Source organism: Prunus mume, linkage group LG3 (assembly GCF_029339155.1).
Source record: "Prunus mume cultivar Tortuosa linkage group LG3, ASM2933915v1, whole genome shotgun sequence".
NCBI lineage: Eukaryota > Viridiplantae > Streptophyta > Magnoliopsida > Rosales > Rosaceae > Prunus > Prunus mume.
The window spans coordinates 999598-1021074 of NC_142700.1; the positions used below are offsets into that span (position 1 = coordinate 999598).

General features: G+C 35.8%; 2 long non-coding RNA genes and 2 pseudogenes across 2 annotated transcripts; 2 read left to right on the forward strand and 2 right to left on the reverse strand.

Annotated features, from left to right (window-relative positions):
- The first annotated feature begins 1767 nt into the window (after positions 1 to 1767).
- LOC148918361 (uncharacterized) lies at positions 1768 to 4377 on the forward strand. Its single transcript, XR_016125623.1, has 3 exons — positions 1768 to 1997; positions 2083 to 2132; positions 3409 to 4377. It is a non-coding gene; the product is annotated as an uncharacterized LOC148918361 (long non-coding RNA).
- Positions 4378 to 10027: 5650 nt separating this feature from the next.
- LOC148918362 (S-locus-specific glycoprotein S13 pseudogene) lies at positions 10028 to 10585 on the reverse strand (annotated as a pseudogene).
- Positions 10586 to 14560: 3975 nt separating this feature from the next.
- On the forward strand, positions 14561 to 16545 carry LOC148918363 (uncharacterized). The gene is made up of 3 exons (XR_016125438.1): positions 14561 to 15239; positions 15697 to 15763; positions 16198 to 16545. It is a non-coding gene; the product is annotated as an uncharacterized LOC148918363 (long non-coding RNA).
- Positions 16546 to 20521: 3976 nt separating this feature from the next.
- On the reverse strand, positions 20522 to 20908 carry LOC148918364 (S-locus-specific glycoprotein BS29-2 pseudogene; annotated as a pseudogene).
- Between the last annotated feature and the right edge of the window lie 569 nt (positions 20909 to 21477).

Consider the following 21477-nt stretch of genomic DNA (forward strand, 5'->3'; position numbering starts at 1 on the left):
TTACTTAGTCTCTTTTTGTTTACTCCTTCAAAGTTTTGGTTTCTTGGGTCCGCATGTTGCAGTGCCTTTATGTCACTCTTTCTTTTTTGCAGGGTTTTGGTTTGGTCCCCCTGCTATACGTGTTTTCTTTATATGTTTCTTTTATATTAATGAAATTATGATCAAGGGGATGCGAGGGGGCTCTTGAAATGTGTTGGTCACTTCTTTGAGGGTTGTGGATGTTTGTGCATTTGATGACCGATATTGAAGAGCTAATCTCGCATAATCTCTTGTTCTATATATATATATATTTTTTTACAAAAAGAATACTACCACCTCTTACTACTATACTCATACATCTTTGTTTGAAATTGTTGTTCTGGCTAGCAAAGAGATTTCGAAAGTTCATTGTCTTGCATTATTGTTATAACAAGAAATAATCTTAGCCTCTCACATTCTTTCATAGTTAGTAAAATACGGAATGGGAAAAATACGTACGTGATTTATTCAAAAAAATTTTAGCAAGTTACAACTAAAAATTTCGGCAACTATATAATATTTTAATATATATATTGTTTTTATTCAATAATATGTGAAAATTTTGTGTATTATTGAAAATTTTGTAAAAAAACTTGTGTATTAAACATGAATAATATATATGTACATGTACAATACATATATTGTATGTTTGCTTTTAAAAAAATATATATGTATTTTACCGAGTCTTTAAGACGTGTACAGAAAACGAAAGTATTATTGAAAAATACGTACTTACGTATATAATACAAGTATTGAATGGGAAAATGCTAAATTATTTCTATGGGTAATAAGTAAAAAAAATCAAAAGGGGACAATAAAGACTCGGGTATGGCATAATAGTAATGGATAATGTTTTAAACTACTCTTATTGATAAAGGAAAATCACAGAAAATATAATTTCTTTAAAAGTACGGCCGGGCGGCTTTAATATTTAAATATATTATTCATGGCGTACAGTGTACCGTTTAAATAAATAATATATTCAAAAGGTATAGCCGTACGGCTATACGGTTTATTAAAATAAAATTAAAAATAGAACCCTCCTAGCCCGCCTAGGCGGCCCACTTTTCAAAAACTTGAATGTCGTTTGTTTTATATAAAAGATTTCTTTTTTCCGAGCGGGTCTGTCATCTCTGCAAATACTAAAAAATGGAGATCATCCCTCTTGTTGGTGATATGAGATATGAATCATTCTTGGACAAATCAAAGCAGGACATGGCCTCTTCTTCAGAGTTGGTGCTGGGAAGGTCATTGTTCATCAGCTCTAAGCCACTTCTTGGTTTCCATTAATTAGGGTGAACCTTGGGAGTTGCCTGGATTCAATCAACATCATCAGAATCAAATGACAAACTGTCACTTCGGTTTCAATTCGAAAGGAAATGGAGGAGAAATCTAATAGGAAAGAATTATAAAGCATGTCATTCTTTACCACTCCACTAGAATTAAGGTCCTGTGGCCATTTCCAGAGAAAATGAATGCCATTTGATGCTAACACCAAAATGGCATCAGCTCCGTTTGTGTAGACCATCCTTGATATCTGAATTGCCAGAGACAGAGTTAATGAGAAGCTGAGAAATTTCAATTGAAAATAAGTATTTTCTGTTTTCTGTTTTGGTTTATGTTATGTTTGGTTGCTAGGAAGCTGATGATGAACAAATATTCTCTTACCTAAATATTCAGTTTCATGTTCCTCTAGTTGTTTTGATTGTTTACAAACTGACCCAAAAGGAGTATGCTGCTTTCTGGGGCTCCAATTGTTGAGTCATCTCTTCTTTTGAATTTTTTCTTTTTAAATTTCATCTTTGTCAATTCTCAGTAATGTAATCTGGGTGAAATGCAGCTTTTGGATCCGTAAGATGGGCACAAAGAGTAAATCAAAAATTCCCAGAGAGAAGCAAGATAGTACAGCTGCTGTAGAAGAGGAAAAACTCTCATCTTTGGCCAAGAAATTGTAGAATCATTGGTTGAGATCAGTTCAGGTTTACCATGCATATATTTTGGTTTTAATTTATGTTTCAATTACTAGGCATATTAAGCCTCATCTGATCCTACTTTCTGCAACAGGAACACTTGGAGAGCAATGAGGGTGATCCTGAGCTACTTGTTTACATTCTGTGAGTATCCACTTTTGTTGTTTTATGTGTTATCTTCAGGACATGAGTTAAAGAATGCATAAACATGAAATGGATGGGGACAGGGAGATCCATTGTTTGACTAGTGTTATAACCATTTTTCCATATTTTCATTCAATTTGAGAGGTAACATGTCTTGTTAGATCTCCATAGTCGGATTTGTATGAGTTTGAGTATGGGATTCAAGTTTCAACCTTAGTAGCATCTCCAGGTTCACCTAAAACAAACATAACACTTAATTTGTGAGTCAATTATAATTATCTTTTGTTCTTGTGCTCATATGCTACATCTGATGTTAAACATAGCTGTACTCATTTCTGAAACATTTGTGTTGCATCTTGAGAAATTTGAAAGGAAAGAGAGGAGAAATCTAAGTTACAAGCAGTAAGATTTACTCTCTTTTTTTTTTCTCCTGTTTTTTAGCTGGCATGTATGTTTGGTGACTTAATGCATTATGTTGTTTGTTTTTTATGGTTTTGGCAGTGTTAGTTATTCATATAGAATGCAGGCTCAGAGATAGAGTTTATAAGAAATTATGATTCTTTGATGTGTTAATAAAATATTAAGCATGTCTTTATTCATAATTTTGTCCCTCTGTAGTTGAGGTGTTGGTAGTCAGTTTATGTGACTTCTGATCTCATGAGTTTGATAAGAGTAGAAATTTCCCTGCTTTACTAATGCCGGTTACAAGAAGTTAATCCTATAGACCAAAGAAATACTGTTTGAGGTTTAGCAAGATTTAATTTTGAATCTGGTTATTTCTACTAAATCCTTTGATTGGCTTTTCAATGCAATTAGTCGTATGGCATACAGTTCATATTCAAATTACATAGGTATTTTATACAAGTATATACATTTGGAATTATATGAACTTGTCTACAGAACAAATATTTGAAGCAGATTTGGAATCCTTTTGGATAAACAAATATACAAACTGAAATTTGGTGCAACCTTAGTGGAGACTTGAGAATAAACTTTGAGTTAAAACTGGTGGGACTAATGTGATATGATGATGAACCGAAATCAGTAAATGGAATTTTAATACTGACCTGATATGTAAAGAGCCAAATGTATGTAATAACTTAGGAATGCTGTAGCCATTTGACAACCAAAACAAATAAGCTAATGTTTTGTTAGATGCATCCATGGACCTTGTCTTCTGCTGATTTCATTTACTTTTTGCCTTGCTTTGCATGCCAAATTATTTGATATTTACATCTGATATGCAAGTTAATCACATGATGTATGCATTTTGCAGCTTCAGCAGTAGGACCTTTCTACAAGGAGATCCATTTCTTGGAATTTTCAGGACTCTTGATCTTTTATCTCCTTTGCTGGTTACGTTGATGGTTCGTTTTCTCTATGCAAAGGAGAATTTGCAAGGCATACAAGAACACCACAGCACAATGATGTGCCATGCTCAGTTTTGTTTTGGCGAGGATGGTAAAGTGCCCATGTGAAAAGTTTGACACAACAGGTTCCTTATGCAACAACACATATAAAAGTGAATCAGGAGACGATAATATTGCCGGTCAAAGCCAAAAAGGTGGCAGGCCTCTATTCTCTGTTTTACATTTGTGATGCCACAACCGGACGGTCATTCCTAAGGGAAAACCTCCTAGAGATAGTGTGACCACTTGAAGAATACTTAGCTTGCAGAATTTTAAAAAAGAACCTTATCTTTCTTGAAATCAATGGTAAAATATGCAGGCTCTTTTTGAGCATTTGCAATGCAAGGCAAAGTAAAAATTGATACACAATTTGTGTAGGTTAGTATCATATACTTGTGAAGGGGCGTTGTACTACATCTTTATATGAAAAAAAAAAAAAAATCATGGTGAAGCATTGAGTGGCCTGATCCCTTCTTGGGTGCCTTGTGTTTTGAATCCCAAAGTGAAGAATTAAAAAAGCCAAATAGTTCCTCAAAGAGGCCTTGGTATGCCCTGACCTTGGGATGGGGTAGCCTCCCCTCCCCCTAAACACATGCTAGTTCTCTCACTTCATACACTGCAAGGTGAGTCTTGTTTATGGCAATGAGGTGCAGCTCATTCTCGTGAATTTGGATGTAAGTATATGACAATGATTTCAACTCCTCCCATCTGGAATCTGCAAGAATTTTCTTCTGTGTTTTTCACACCCAGTAGCACCCCACACATAAATCCGCAGGGACAAAACGACGTTGATCGTTAAATAACAGAAGTCGCATTAGAGTAGAAGCCATGTCTGAAAAGTAATATTGTAGTTTCCAATGTGCATCAGCACCAGAAGAAACTAGTACATTCAGTGTGTTCGAGAAGGCAAGGCTAGTGACTCTTTTGGCGTGACCCTCAAGCTTCCTTGTAACCTGCAAAATCTATAATCAAGGCAATGACTCTTTTCGGGTTTGATTCATCACAACATTGAGCATGATTTTTTTGTTTTCTGTTTTACAAGAACAAACAAACTACCTCGTCTGAGTGGAGATTGTATATATTACAATGGTGGAATTGTCCATGCCAATAGCAACTATACTGTCATCTCGGGGGTGAAAAGCAAGACATGTTGCCGCAGTGGCGGTGGCATGACTTTCTTCATCGTCTGCATTTTTACGCAACAGATTTGTATGAGTACAATGAGTTAGATCATGAGAAATTTGCAAACAGAACCTAAGCATATTGACGAACAAGATTTGGGAAGTTTTGGCTGGGAAAAGAAAATTTCAAGAATACTATTTGTGTTGGGTTTACCTTAAACGTTTTCATGTCAAAAATGGAGATCATCCCTCCTGTTGCTGATATGAGACATGAATCATTCCTGGAAAAATCAAAGCAGGATATAGAGTCTTCAAGGTTGGTGCTGGGAAGGTCATTGTTCATCGGGTCTAAGCCACTTCTTGGTTTCCGTAAATTAGGGTGAACCTTGGGAGTTGCTTGCTTTCAATCAATATCATCAGAATCAAATGACCAACTATCACTCCGATTTCAATTTCAAAAGAAAAGAGAGGAGAAATCTAATAGGAAAGAATTATAAAGCATGTCATTCTATACCACTCAACTAGAATTAAGGTCCTGTGGCCATTTACAGAGAAAACGAATGCCATTTGATGCTAACTCCAAAATGGCATCAATTCTAGAATAAATCGTATAGCCGCGCGGCTATAATGTTTTTTTAATAACAAAAAAAACCACCTAGCCTGCCTGCATAGGCGCCCGATTTTTCAACTCTAGAGAAGCATTTTGTATTTGACACAGCACACAGGATATTAGGACATGGCATGCTTTTGCATGCCTTCAAATTTTCTTTGTGTTTATTTTTTAAAGCAATCTGCATTCTGTGTGTTGGTTGTAGTTGTGGTGCTTGAAGAAACATAGCCCATATTCTGATATTCAGGGACTATGTTAGATGCATTCTCTGTATAATTATTCAAAGCTACATACAATACACCTCACTTAATACTCCTAAGAACAATGATAACTGAATCCCCATGGAGAAACATCTTGCTGATGATAATCTATCCTTCCTTGTTAAGGGGTTGAGCCTTTTTTCTTGCCGTTTCCAGTCTTTGGAACCTGCACTGCATACACACACACACACACACACACACACACAAAAGATCACACAAATATCACGAGAAAAAAGAACTTTGATGATTGATGAAGATCTACCAACCAACATAAAAGAAGACAGAACCGAATAGTGGAACAAAACACAAGAGAGAAAAATAAAAGGGGTTTAAGAATGAGGAGTAATCGGGGGCCCATCTCTTCTTTTGGTTTTTTTTTTCCCTCAACATATAAATGCAATTTTCCTTCTCAAACCCTAACTCTAACAAGAGCCGTCTTCCAGCCCCTCTCTCTCGCTCAGACTTCTTCTTCAATCCTCATCTCTCTGTCTCTCGCTCATAGCACCATCGTGATCTCTTCCCTGACCTTGGAGATTCCAAAATGGGGTTTTTTTTTTTTCTATGCGCAGCGCCCGCCTAGCCCTCCTGCCTAGACCGCCTAGAGCCCGCCTGGCGACCACCTAGCCCGCCTAGCGAGCCTAGCCCCAGCCTAGACCGCCTAAAGCCCGCCTAGCGACCGCCTAGCGAACCTAGCCCCAGCCTAGCCCGCCTAGCCCCCGCCCAGAACATAGAGATCTTGGCCACCATCTGCATATACCCTCATGTCGCCCGCCTAGACCACCTAGCGACCCTAGCCCCAGCCTAGCCCGCCTAGCCCCGCCCAGAACGTAGAGATCTTGGCCACAATCTGTATTCTGTGTGTTGGTTGTAGTTGTGGTGCTTGAAGTTGCCCGAAATATTGCAGAGTTAAACCCAGAAACTACATATTGACTTTTGTAATCTAAGCTCTATGTGGGGTTTCTTATCGTTCATTCATATTCTTTTGATATTTGCACTTGTGGTAGTCTCGAAGACCTTTACAACAGCCGAAACTATGTTGAATGCTCGAACCCCTAGGGAATGGATTTCATCTTCTCTCAGGTTAGTGCAGTGCCAACACTTCTTCAAGTATATGAACAGGTTGTTTCAGTTCAGGATTTGCTTGGGTTAATGTAAACAAACGTGAATGAGCTTGGGAGTGGGTGGAATGAATCATATTTGGAATAGCTTAGTAATTTTATAATTGAATAAATTTAGTAATCAAGATGGTATGATGGAGTGAAGGTTTATTATGTCTTTGTAGTTAAGCATATACAGTTGAAATATTTTATTTACATAGTATAGCCGCGCGGGTATACGTTTGAAAAATTCTATTTAGAGAGTATAGCCGCGCGGCTATCTATTTCAATAGTATTGCCGGATGGCTTTACTATTGAAAGACTCCATTTAAAGCGTTTAGCCGGGCGGCTATATGTTCAAAATTTCTAATTACAGGGTATAGCCGGGCGGCTATACGTTTGAAATTTCTATTTAGAGAGTATCGCCCATCGGCTATATTGTTGAAAATTTCTATTTATCAAGTATTGCCACATGACTACACTATTGAAATATTTTATTTGTAGAGTATAGCCCGTCGGCTATATCGTTGAAATATTCTATCCTCTAAAGATAATTCCACATTGCACCAACAATAAAAATATGAATTTATATTTGCCGGATTAGACCTCTACCGATAAAATTTCTTCAGAAGAGGTTTCTTTTAAAAAGAAATAATATACTTAGTATGTTTAAGTCAATAGATTTTTTTTAAAACTTTCTTTTTATTAATTAAATCATATCTTACTTAGCCTTATTTAATTAATTTCATTAGTAATTATATTTTAATCATTATTTCTTTAGTGAATAATTAGTATTAATTATTTTAATTAACTTTACAAATTATATTACTTAATAAATAGTATTTATTTATTTATTTAATTTTTTTCTTTGATAAAATATTTAAATACTAATTATTCACTAGGTAAATAATAATTAAAACATAACTACTAATTAAAATAATTAAATTAGTTAAAGGTGGTCCCAAATACTAAGTTTTGGTACCTTGAATGCATTCCATGTCTGGTGATGTCAAATTGATGAGTGAAAAAGAGCGCACAAAAAATGAAAACGAAAATTGAAAACTAAAAACACTTTCAAATTGTTTTAAAAAATAAGGGTAATTTTGATAACTTGATTTCACTTATTTGAAAACAGAAAACGAAATATGTTACCAAACATATTCTCTTTTTTCAAAAGTATCAGTTTCAAAAATAGTGAAAATGAAATGGTTATCAAATAAACCTTAAGATTGTTTATAAATAAATATATATATATATATATCTTAAGTTTTGTCCATTTGGTTTTGGGGAGTTTATTTAGTTACTTACCAATTTATGTAGTCCTACACACCCATTTATTTAGTCCTATTGAAATTGAGATTTATTTAATATTTGATCTCTTTTAAGGTTAACACATCTTTATACTTATTTATAAATACCTCCATTTGAAAGAAACAAATTTTAGTATTAGATGGAAAATTCAATCTGACATAACAACTCCCATAAATAGCACGTCCACCACTCATTCTTTGACTATAACCTTGAAGTTCGCTTATTGCAACGTGAAGGCACTTCTTGCAATCTTCATGTGACAAGTCTCTAGTACACTCGACCAAAACTATAAAGATCAATCCTTTTTGTCCTTTTATTCCTCTTTGTCACCTGAATGATTCTAGTAGCATACAAATTGTCCGGAAACAATTTCAGAAGTTAATCGATTTAACAAATGATCTAGTGCCATTGGAAATAACTTGGAATTAGGAACATATTGAGGATTTTTCCCCTACACCCCGTTATCCTTGTCAATTATACCAAAGAATTTTGTGTCTGAGTATTTTAGGATGCAACCAACCATCCATATTATAGCTCCTCGACTAAGACGACAATGCTCGCCAAGATTTTGGCTTGCTGTATTGAGACACCTTTTGCATGATGCATAGCGCTCGTGATTCAAACTAAAGTCCCAACATTACGCTAGCCCATATACAGAACTATTTTTTGTTGTTATAGATTTAGATTTGTCACCAACGATTTCACTTCGATATCCAGAATATGAAATTTCTTCAGATAATCTTTGTGTCAATAATGTAATTAAGTTTTTCTCAAAATTCCCATTGCTGCCCCAAAACAAGAGGTCTGATACATGAGGTATTTTTTAGGAAAACAAAGAAGGATGAAAGACTCACAGAATCACTCGGTTTGAGTAAAGACTCAACAAGAGGTCCGATACATGAGGTATTCAATAGGTTGAACTAATGTACAATTTATGTTTTAGACAAGCACATATATATATAATATAATTAGAAGCTAGTGTTAATTTTTTCTCGTTGACTATAACATATTAGTTGTATATTAATTAAAGATTAATTTGGCCAATTTGTTTCATGAAGGGTTGCTTCATATATATATATATATATATATATATATGTATGTATAAGATACCAAATTTAAATTATTTTTGTTCTTAAAAAAGCTATATGATCTTTTGTATAGTTAATGGACAATGTGTTGTCATTGTTCCTTTCAAAAGAAAGTATATAATTTCGGTTATAATAGTAAGAAAGACACATTTCCTAAAAAATATATCATCAGTTTACGTGGTCATGTTCCTTTCAAGAACTATATGACTAAAAAGTGCATTCAATACAAGTAGACTGAAATTCACAAACAAATCCAAAGAAATATACAGCACTTGAAAGTTGCTCTAATTTAAAAAAGTGCATATAAAAGCTCCCAACTTCAGTGCATATAAATCTTCAGCATGGACTCTACTTGTACAAGTCTATTGGAATTGTCAAAGCTACATACAATACACCTCACTTAATACTAAGAACAATGATAACTGAATCCCCATGGAGAAACATCTTGCTGATGATAAAATATCCTTCCTTGCTAACGGGTTGAGCCTTTTTTCTTGCCTTTTCCAGTCTTTGGCACCTGCACTGCAAACACAAGAGAGAAAATAAAAGGGGTTTCAGAATGAGGAGTAATCGGGGGCCCATCTCTTCTTTTGGTTTTTTTTTTTCTTTCAACATATAAATGCAATTTTCCTTCTCAAACCCTAACTCTAACAAGAGCCGTCTTCCAGCCCCTCTCTCTCGCTCAGACTTCTTCTTCAATCCTCATCTATCTGTCTCTTGCTCATAGCACCATCGTGATCTCTTCCCTGACCTTGGAGATTCCAAAATGGTGTTTTTTTTTCCTATAGCGCCTAGACCGCCTGAGAGCCCGCCTAGCCCAACTAGAGAGCCTAGCCCCAACCTAGCCCGACTACCCCCGCCCAGAACATAGAGATCTTGGCCACCATCTGCATATCCCCTCATGTCGCCCGCCTAGACCGCCTAGAGGCCGCCTAGACCGCCTAGCGAGCCTAGCCCCAGCCTAGCCCGCCTAGCGAGCCTAGCCCCAGCCTAGCCCGCCTAGCCCCCGCCTAGAACATAGAGATCTTGGCCACCATCTGCATATACCCTCATGTCCCAAAGGAAAATCTCCGGGAAGCCATGGTGATCTAGTTTGATAGAAAAGTCCCCTGTTGACGGGTCCTCTGAGCTTTTCCACGAGGTCAAGTACCTGTTTAAACATGTGCTTAACTTCCATCCAAGCATCATATCTGGAAGCAGAATGTGTGTGGGATAATCAAAGCTCTGCCAGAAAAATGTTTGGCTGTTTTCGGTTCTTTCTTTGATCACAAGATTGCCTATATCCAAAAGCAGGACATTTGGACGCAAAACTTGGGTGTGATTGGAGGACCTGGTGACATTTCCAGATGGATCAAGAAGGACAATGTTTCCATGTTCACCAGTCATCAAAAGAGCTCCTGATGAATTTGAAAGTGGGGTGTCTATGTTGGCCACCCAAACAACTGTTCTGTTTTGGACATTTTTGTACCATATATATGCCCAAGTACCAGCCTGAAATATTGCCTGGCTTGAAGAAACCCAGCTCAAAGAAACTTCACAGGGGGAAACAATGGTCATGTTTCCTTCGACAATTAATTAATGTATTATATACATGTATGCCTTGCCTTCCTCACTTATTTTTGCTGTCACCAAGTGAAGTGAATACATCATGTTTGTACTCTGTACATGCATTTGAGTGCGAGAGATTGGCTCCTCAAATTATACAATAATTAATTAATTAATTAATAATGTCAGTTTCCTCATTAAAATCGGCTTGCCATAATGCCATTGCCAAGCGTAATGTATTTCCATTTCCTAATTAAATGGGGGATGTTTTGCTGAACCCGTAATTGGAGGGCATGATTATTCTTGCAAATTAAGGTGCTTTGTCAAGAAGATCCTGGTCAAACTTCTCTGTCTATTATCTATAGCTATCTCCTTTTTAAAAGCTAGCTGTCCAATGAATTTATGTCACTTGATCATCCGTTCCGTGAATCCGTGATGATGATTATATTTGTAACCCTATCTAACCAAGCGTACATTATATTTAAACAATGACTACAAAGAAAATGTTGCTGCCCTATACTATATACTATTTACATAAATACAGGTAAGGTGGAGGTGGACCCATTAACTAAGCAATCTTTGTGTCTAGTCCTAGACTCTGCAGTTCAAGTTGCAGCACCACCTCTATTAATAATCATGAATCCCACGATGAGTCTCTGGATCAGGACGCCATCGCTTATGCTGCTGGTGAAGATGAAGGGGAATCGCCAACTATACAAGAAGAAGAAGAAGATGACGACGGCGATGGACAACAGGAAGAACATAAAAATGGAACTCATTGCAGGCAAAAGAAATACCACAAGCTTTTAGCGCAGAAGAAAAAGGAGGAGGAAGTGAATCTTTGATAAAGCAACGAGAAGAAGAGATGGACACACCAGAGCTGGAAACAAATCATGTTAATGACTACTTAGCCACTACCAGATGAACAGATGAACTCAATAAAAAATTCGAAGACTTTATAAGAAAAATGGAGGATATCAGGATTGAAGCTCAACGACGACCCATTGCCGTTTAAGCATTCACCGAGCAGATGTGCCGCTGCACATACATAAAACATATAGAATTCAGTTTGTTTAACAGAGTATCGTATAGCCACGCTGCTATACCTTTAAAATCTTATATAGTTTATAGCCGTGCGGCTATACTTTTTATATCAACATTAAAAATATGGATTTCTCTATAGCAAAGTTGAGCCTTGAGATAATGAATCAATTAGACATGGTATGTATTTCTAGCTTTGTTCTTATGTGTGCGCTTAGGGTTGAGGGAATATTTATGCCTTGTTTCTGTGTTGAATGTGTATGAGGAGTGATACCGAGAGGTTGCTTATTTTTTTAAGTTCCCTTTGTCATATTTCCTTATATATATTCGAATATTTAAACATTATAGCCATGCGGCTATACTCTTTAAACATATTATGTTTTAATTATTATATATTATTAAAAAAAAACAAAGTCCACAAAATAATTAATTGGTATTTATTAAGTCATTTATGAAATTGGTAAGATATTAATTAATTACATATATTAAATTAAAGAAGTTGGCCGAAAAACAAAAGTAAAGAAACTAATTATATATTTTTGAAATTTAAAAAATTTAAAATTTAAATTTAAATTAAAAAACATGTCCCGACGAAATATCGTCGGCATGTCTATGTCAGCAAATGTTTGCTTGATTAGACCCCTCCCGATGAGAATTAGCTCTGCGGATGAAATTTCATCAGGATAGGTCTAATCCGACAAATATTCGTCGGGAGAGTTTAAAAATATATATATATATATATAAACTTAGTATCTTTAGTTGTTTTTTTCAAATTTTCTTTTAAGTAATGAAATAATATCATAGCATTATTTATTTAATTTCATTAGTATTTATCTAGTGAATAATTAGTATTAAACATTTTAATTAACTCCACAAATTATATTACTTATTAAATAGCTTTTTAATTTTTAATTTTTTTCTTTAATAAAATATTTAAATACTAATTATTCACTAAGTAAATAATAATTAAAACATAACTACTAATTAAAGTAATGTAAAAAGAGAAATCCAAAGTTTGTTGTTTAAAGAGTATAGCCGGGCGGCTATACTTATAAAATATTCTACTTAAAGGTTTCTACAGTTTATTTTGCTTGTCGTACCATTTATCATGTGCGTGCCTCTAGTATTTTTGCCAAGGGTCATATGTCGAACAATGTGCGTGACTTGTGTACTATTCGTTCCTTTAGGGTGCGCTATAGACCCAGCCCCAATCTCAAAATTATTGAGGTTACGTGGCATCTCCCTTGGTTTGGTTCGGTCAAAATTAAGACTGATTGCACTTGCAAAAGTGACTTTGGTAAAGCAGGTAGTGGTGGTGTGTTTTCGAGATTGTCATGGTTGTGTACTTAGGGCATTTTGCTCCAATTTAGATGTCCCTAGTGCAATACATGTTGAAGTTTTAGATATCATCAGGGCCATTAAGCTTGCTTGGCTTCATGCTTGGCATAATGTTTGGATTGAAACTGATTCGTTATTAGTTACTCAATTTTTTCGCTCTCCTCATTTGGTCCTTTGGCACTTGCGGGTTGATTGGCAGAATTGTTGCATCGTCTCCAACACATTTTGTTTAAGATTTCTCATATCTTTTGCAAGGCTAATCATGGAGTTGACACTTTGGCAAATCACGATGTTCAGGGCTCTGGTTTCACGTGGTGGGACACTGGGAGTTGCCTGCATTCAATCAATATCATAAGAATCAAATGACCAACTATCGGTCCGATTTTAATTTCGAAATAAAAGAGAGGAGAAATCTAATAGGAAAGAATTATAAAGCATGTCATTCTTTACCACTCAACTAGAATTAAGGTCCTGTGGCCATTTACAGAGAAAATGAATGCCATTTGATGCTAACTCCAAAATGGCATCAATTCTAGGAAAACTAAATTGTATAGCCGCACGGCTATATTATTATTTTTTTAATAATAAAAAAACCACCTAGCCCACCTAGGCGGCCCATTTTTTGAAAACTTGAATGGCGTTTTTTTTTTCTTCAGATTTCTTTTTTCCTGGCGAATCTAGCATATTTGCTAATACATTTTTGTCAATTCTCAGATGGGCAAAAAGAGTAAATCAAAAAGAATAATACTAGTCTTACCACATTTTTATACCACAATTTCATACCACATGATGTGGCAGCTGATGTGTACATACCACATCATGTAAAATACTAGTCTCCGTTTTTCTAATTTTATTTATTAAAATATACTTCATTCATTTAATTGATGTGACATATGATATGGACATGCCACATCATTTGGTATAAAAATGTGGTAAGTGTAGGATTACTCAATCAAAAACTCCCAGAGAGATGCAAGATAATACAGTTGCTGTAGAAGAGGAAAAACCCTCATCTTCGGCCAAGAAATTGCTGAATCATTGGTTGAGATTCAGTTCAGGTTTACCATGCATATATTTTGGTTTTAATTTATGTTTCAATTACTAGGCATATTAAGCCTCATCTGATCCTACTTCCTGCCACAGGAACACTTGGAGAGCAATGAGGGTAATCTTGAGCTGCTTGTTTACATTCCGTGAGTATCCACTTTTGTTGTTTTATGTGTTATCTTCAGGACATGAGCTAAAGAATGCATGAACATGAAATGGATGGGGACAGGGAGATCCATTGGTTAATACTCCTAAGAACAATGATAACTGAATCCCCATGGAGAAACATCTTGCGGATGATAAAATATCCTTCCTTGTTAACGGGTTGAGCCTTTTTTCTTGCCTTTTCCAGTCTTTGGCACCTGCACTGCATACGCGCGCGCACACACACACACACACACAAAAAAGATCACACAAATATCACGAGAAAAAAGAACTTTGATGATTGATGAAGATCTACGAACCAACATAAAAGAAGACAGAATTGAATAGTGGAACAAAACATAAGAGAGAAAAATAAAAGGGGTTTCAGAATGAGGAGTAATCGGGGGCCCATCCCTTCTTTTGGTTTTTTTTTTTTTTCTTCAACATATAAATGCAATTTTCCTTCTCAAACCCTAACTCTAACAAGAGCCGTCTTCCAGCCCCTCTCTCTCGCTCAGACTTCTTCTTCAATCCTCATCTCTCTGTCTCTCGCTCATAGCACCATCGTGATCTCTTCCCTGACCCTGGAGATTCCAAAATGGCATTTTTCTTTTCTAGGCGCAGCGCCCGCCTAGCCCGACCGCCTAGACCGCCTAGCGACCGCCAAGACCGCCTATAGTCCGCCTAGCCCGCCTAGCCCCCGCCCAGAACATAGAGATCCTGGCCACCATCTGCATATACCCTCATGTCGCCCGCCTAGACCGCCTAGCGACAGCCTAGCCCCAGCCTAGCCCGCCTAGCCCCCGCCTAGAACATAGAGATCTTGGCCACCATCTGCATATACCCTCATGTCCATTAGCTCCCCAAACCACATGACGCAACGTCTCCCTCCGTTTGAAATCTTCATGTTACAATAAGCAGTGCAAGAACAGTTCTCCAAACACTTCTCTTTACATGCCTCAAGGCTCATGTCCCCATCCACAAATGCACCCCCACTCCAAGGCAATTTCACACTCCTCAATGTTTCAATTACTAGGCATATTAAGCCTCATCTGATCCTACTTTCTGCCACAGGAACACTTGGAGAGCAATGAGGGTAATCTTGAGCTACTTGTATACATTCCATGAGTATCCACTTTTGTTGTTTTATGTGTTATCTTCAGGACATGAGCTAAAGAATGCATGAACATGAAATGGATGGGGACAGGGAGATCCATTGGTTGAGTACTTGTACCCATTTTTCCATATTTTCATTCAATTTCAATGCTAACATGTCTTGTTTGATCTCCATAGTCCAATCTGTATGAGTTTGAGTATGGGATTCAACCTTAGTAGCATCTCCAGGTTCACCTAAAACAAACATAACACTTAATTTGTGTGTCATTTATAATTATCTTTTGTACTTGTGCTCATCTGCTATATCTGATGTTAAACATAGCTGTACTTATTTCTGAAACATTTGTGTTGCATCTTGAGAAATTTTATTAAAACCTACCATTCTAAGACCAAGTTAGCTCTGATTAAGTTATATTTTGTTCATTTATTTCTGATAGATTTACATCAGATGTCAAGATCAATAGCTGGTGGTGCTGATGAAACAAGTCCTTCCGAGATGAAAGCGTAAGTTCGAACTTTAATATTTTCTTTCAGCTCCTTCATTTTAGGACCTACCTTATTGGAACAATGAGATTGTCTGTGTTCATGAGTTTTTTTCAGTGGCGTAGTTCTTGAAGGAGGTATGTATGCATTCATCTGTTAAAGACATATAGAGAAGCATTTTGTATTTGATACAGCACATAGGATTTTAGGACATGGCAAGCTTTTGCATGCTTTCAAATTTTCTTGGTGTTTATTTTTTAAAGCAATCTGTATTCTGTGTGTTGGTTGTAGTTGTGGTGCTTGAAGAAACATAGCCCATATTCAGGGACTATGTTAGATGCATTCTCTGTATAAATATTTGGTTCTAGTCTTGGTAGTTGGGTTAAAGGATTATATGCATATTTTTATCAGAGGATGGATGATTCTGATTATATGCAAACGTTGATTTTTATCAGAGGATTGAAGTTGCCAGAAATATTGCAGAGTTAAACCCAGATAAGCATTAAGTTTAGTTATATCACTACATATTGACTTTTGTAATCTAAGCTCTATGTGTGGTTTCTTATCGTTCATTCATATTCTTTTGATATTTGCACTTGTGGTAGTTTCGAAGACCTTTACAACAGCCGAAACTATGTCGAATGCTCGAACCCTTAGGGAATGGATTTCATCTTCTCTCAGGTTAGTGCAGTGCCAACACTTCAAGTATATGAACAGGTCGTTTCAGTTCAGGATTTGCTTGGTTTAATGTAAACAAACGTGAATGAGCTTGGGAGTGGGTGGAATGAATCATATTTGGAATAGCTTAGTAATTTTATAATTGAATAAATTTAGTAATCAAGATGGTATGATGGAATGAAGGTTATTATGTCTTTGTAGTTAAGCATATACAGTTGAAATATTTTATTTGCAGAGTATAGCCGGGCGGCTATACGTTTGAAAAATTCTATTTAGAGAGTATAGCCGCGCCGCGCGGCTATCTATTTCAATAGTATTGCCGGACGGCTTTACTATTGGAAGACTCCATTTAAACCGTTTAGCCGGGCGGCTATACGTTCAAAATTTCTAATTACAGGGTATAGCCGACCGGCTATACGTTTGAAATTTCTATTTAGAGAGTATTGCCCATCGGCTACACTGTTGAAAATTTCTATTTATCAAGTATTGCCACGTGACTACACTATTGAAATATTTTATTTGTAGAGTATAGCCCGGCGGCTATATTGTTGAAATATTATATCCTTTAAAGATAATTCCACATTGCACCAACAATAAAAATATGAATTTATATTTGCCGAATTAGACCTCTACCGACAAAATTTCTTCAGACGAGGTTTCTTTTAAAAAGAAATAATATACTTAGTATGTTTAAATCAATAGATTTTTTTTTAAAACTTTCTTTTTATTAATTAAATCATATCTTACTTAGCCTTATTTAATTAATTTCATTAGTAATTATATTTTAATTATTATTTCTTTAGTGAATAATTAGTATTAATTATTTTAATTAACTTTACAAATTATATTACTTAATAAATAGTATTTATTTATTTATTTAATTTTTTTCTTTGATAAAATATTTAAATACTAATTATTCACTAGGTAAATAATAATTAAAACATAACTACTAATTAAAGTAATTAAAGTAGTTAAAGGTGGTCCCAAATACTAAGTTTTGGTACCTTGAATGCATTCCATGTCTGGTGATGTCAAATTGATGAGTGAAAAAGAGCGCACAAAAAATGAAAAAGAAAATTGAAAACTAAAAACACTTGCAAATTGTTTTAAAAAATAAGGGTAATTTTGATAACTTGATTTCACTTTTTTGAAAATGGAAAACGAAATATGTTACCAAACATATTTTCTTTTTTCAAAAGTATCAGTTTCAAAAATAGTGAAAATGAAATGGTTATCAAATAAACCTTAAGATTGTTTATAAATATATATATATATATATATATATATAGAGAGCTTCCAATGAGGGATCCCTTAAATAAGCTTATTTGAGGGACACTCCTTGTAGGCCCCACTCCAGATTGTATTTCACTAATCCAAACCATCTATTTTGTAGATACTCATTCAAAGATCATCTCTACAAAAAATCACTTGAATCCGATATCTTTTGACCATGCAATTGAGTTATTGAAATTTTAGTACTTTCTTGAAGCACCATGTTCATTGATTTTGTAGGACACAATTGGATGTCGAAACGGTTTCGATTTGTCTAATTTTTTGTAAGGATGATCTATGAATGAAGACCTAAAAATAGATTGTTTGATCATTGAGAAAAAATTGTAGAGTATTCTAAAGGGCATCCTCAAATAAAATTATTTGAGGGATCCTCAATAGAAGGGGACTGTTCATCCTTACAAAAAATTAGACAAATCGGAAACCGTTTCGACATCCAATTGTGTCCTACAAAATCAATGAACATGGTGCTTCAAGAAAGTACTAAAATTTCAGTAACTCAATTGAGTAGTCAAATGATATCAGATTCAAGTGATTTTTTGTAGAGATGATCTTTGAATGTGTATCTACAAAATAGACGGTTTGAATTAGTGAAATACAATCCGGAGTGGGCCCTACAAGGGGTGTCCCTCAAATAAGCTTATTTGAGGGATCCCTCAATGGAAGCTATATATATATATATATATATATCTTAAGTTTTGTCCATTTGGTTTTGGGGAGTTTATTTAGTTACTTACCAGTTTATGTAGTCCTACACACCCATTTATTTAGTCCTATTGAAATTGAGATTTATTTAATATTTTATCTCTTTTAAGGTTAACACATCTTTATACTTATTTATAAATACCTCCATTTGAAAGAAACAAATTTTAGTATTAGATGGAAAATTCAATCTGACATAACAACTCCCATAAATAGCACGTCCACCACTCATTCTTTGACTATAACCTTGAAGTTCGCTTATTCCAACGTGAAGGCACTTCTTGCAATCTTCATGTGACAAGTCTCTAGTATACTCGACCAAAACTATAAAGATCAATCTTTTTTGTCCTTTTATTCCTCTTTGTCACCTGAATGATTCTAGTAGCATACAAATTGTTCGGAAACAATTTCAGAAGTTAATCGATTTAACAAATGATCTAGTGCCATTGGAAATAACTTGGAATTAGGAACATATTGAGGATTTTTCCCCTACACCCCGTTATCCTTGTCAATTATACCAAAGAATTTTGTGTCTGAGTATTTTAGGATGCAACCAACCATCCATATCATAGCTCCTCGACTAAGACGACAATGCTCGCCAAGATTTTGGCTTGCTGTATTGAGACACCTTTTGCATGATGCATAGGGCTCGTGATTCAAACTAAAGTCCCAACATTACGCTAGCCCATATACAAAACTATTTTTTGTTGTTATAGATTTAGATTTGTCACCAACGATTTCACTTCGATATCCAGAATATGAAATTTCTTCAGATAATCCTTGTGTCAATAATGTAATTAAGTTTTTCTCAAAATTCCCATTGCTGCCCCAAAACAAGAGGTCTAATACATAAGGTATTTTTTAGGAAAACAAAGAAAGATGAAAGACTCAACAGAATCACTGGGTTTGAGTAAAGACTCAACAAGAGGTCCGATACATGAGGTATTCAATAGGTTGAACTAATGTACAATTTATGTTTGAGACAAGCACATATATATATAATATAATTAGAAGCTAGTGTTAATTTTTTCTCGTTGACTATAACATATTAGTTGTATATTAATTAAAGATTAATTTGGCCAATTTGTTTCATGAAGGGCTGCTTCATATATATACACATATATATGTATGTATAAGATATCAAATTTAAATTATTTTAGTTCTGAAAAAAGCTATATGATCTTTTGTATAGTTAATGGACAATGTGTTGTCATTGTTCCTTTCAAAAGAAAGTATATAATTTGGGTTATAATAGTAAGAAAGACACATTTCCTAAAAAGTATATCATCAGTTTACGTGGTCATGTTCCTTTCAAGAACTGTATGACTAAAAAGTGCATTCAATACAAGTAAACTGAAATTCACAAACAAATCCAAAGAAATATACAGCACTTGAAAGTTGCTCTAATTTAAAAAAGTGCATATAAAAGCTCCCAACTTCAGTGCATATAAATCTTCAGCATGGACTCTACTTGTACAAGTCTATTGGAATTGTCAAAGCTACATACAATACACCTCACTTAATACTAAGAACAATGATAACTGAATCCCCATGGAGAAACATCTTGCTGATGATAAAATATCCTTCCTTGCTAACGGGTTGAGCCTTTTTTCTTGCCTTTTCCAGTCTTTGGCACCTGCACTGCATACACAAGAGAGAAAATAAAAGGGGTTTCAGAATGAGGAGTAATCGGGGGCCCATCTCTTCTTTTGTTTTTTTTTTTTTTTCTTCAACATATAAATGCAATTTTCCTTCTCAAACCCTAACTCTAACAAGAGCCGTCTTCCAGCCCCTCTCTCTCGCTCAGACTTCTTCTTCAATCCTCATCTATCTGTCTCTTGCTCATAGCACCATCGTGATCTCTTCCCTGACCTTGGAGATTCCAAAATGGTGTTTTTTTTTCCTATGCGCCTAGACCGCCTAGAGCCCGCCTAGTGACCGCCTAGCCCGCCTAGCCCAACTAGAGAGCCTAGCCCCAACCTAGCCCGACTACCCCCGCCCAGAACATAGAGATCTTGGCCACCATCTGCATATCCCCTCATGTCGCCCGCCTAGACCGCCTAGAGGCCGCCTAGACCGCCTAGCGAGCCTAGCCCCAGCCTAGCCCGCCTAGCCCCCGCCTAGAACATAGAGATCTTGGCCACCATCTGCATATACCCTCATGTCCCAAAGGAAAATCTCCGGGAAGCCATGGTGATCTAGTTTGATAGAAAAGTCCCCTGTTGACGGGTCCTCTGAGCTTTTCCACGAGGTCAAGTACCTGTTTAAACATGTGCTTAACTTCCATCCAAGCATCATATCTGGAAGCAGAATGTGTGTGGGATAATCAAAGCTCTGCCAGAAAAATGTTTGGCTGTTTTCGGTTCTTTCTTTGATCACAAGATTGCCTATATCCAAAAGCAGGACATTTGGACGCAAAACTTGGGTGTGATTGGAGGACCTGGTGACATTTCCAGATGGATCAAGAAGGACAATGTTTCCATGTTCACCAGTCATCAAAAGAGCTGCTGATGAATTTGAAAGTGGGGTGTCTATGTTGGTCACCCAAACAACTGTTCTGTTTTGGACAAAAAGACTTCACAGGGGGAGACAATGGTCATGTTTCCTTCGACAATTAATTAATATATTATATATATTATATATGTATGCCTTGCCTTCCTCACTTATTTTTGCTGTGACCAACCAATTAACAGAAGTACAAGTGAAGTGAATACATCATGTCTGTACTCTGGACAAGCATTTGAGTGCGAGAGATTGGCTCCTGAAATTATACAATAATTAATCAATTAATAATGTCAGTTTCCTCATTAACATCGGCTTGCCATAATGCCATTGCCAAGCGTAATGTATTTCCATTTCCTAATTAAATGGGGGATGTTTTGATGAACCCGTAATTGGAAGGCATGATTATTCTTGCAAATTAAGGTGCTTTGTCAAGAAGATCCTGGGGTCAAACTTCTCTGTCTATTATCTATAGCTATCTACTTTTTAAAAGCTAGCTGTCCAATGAATTTATGCCACTTGATCATCCGTTCCGTGAATCCGTGATGATGATTATATTCGTA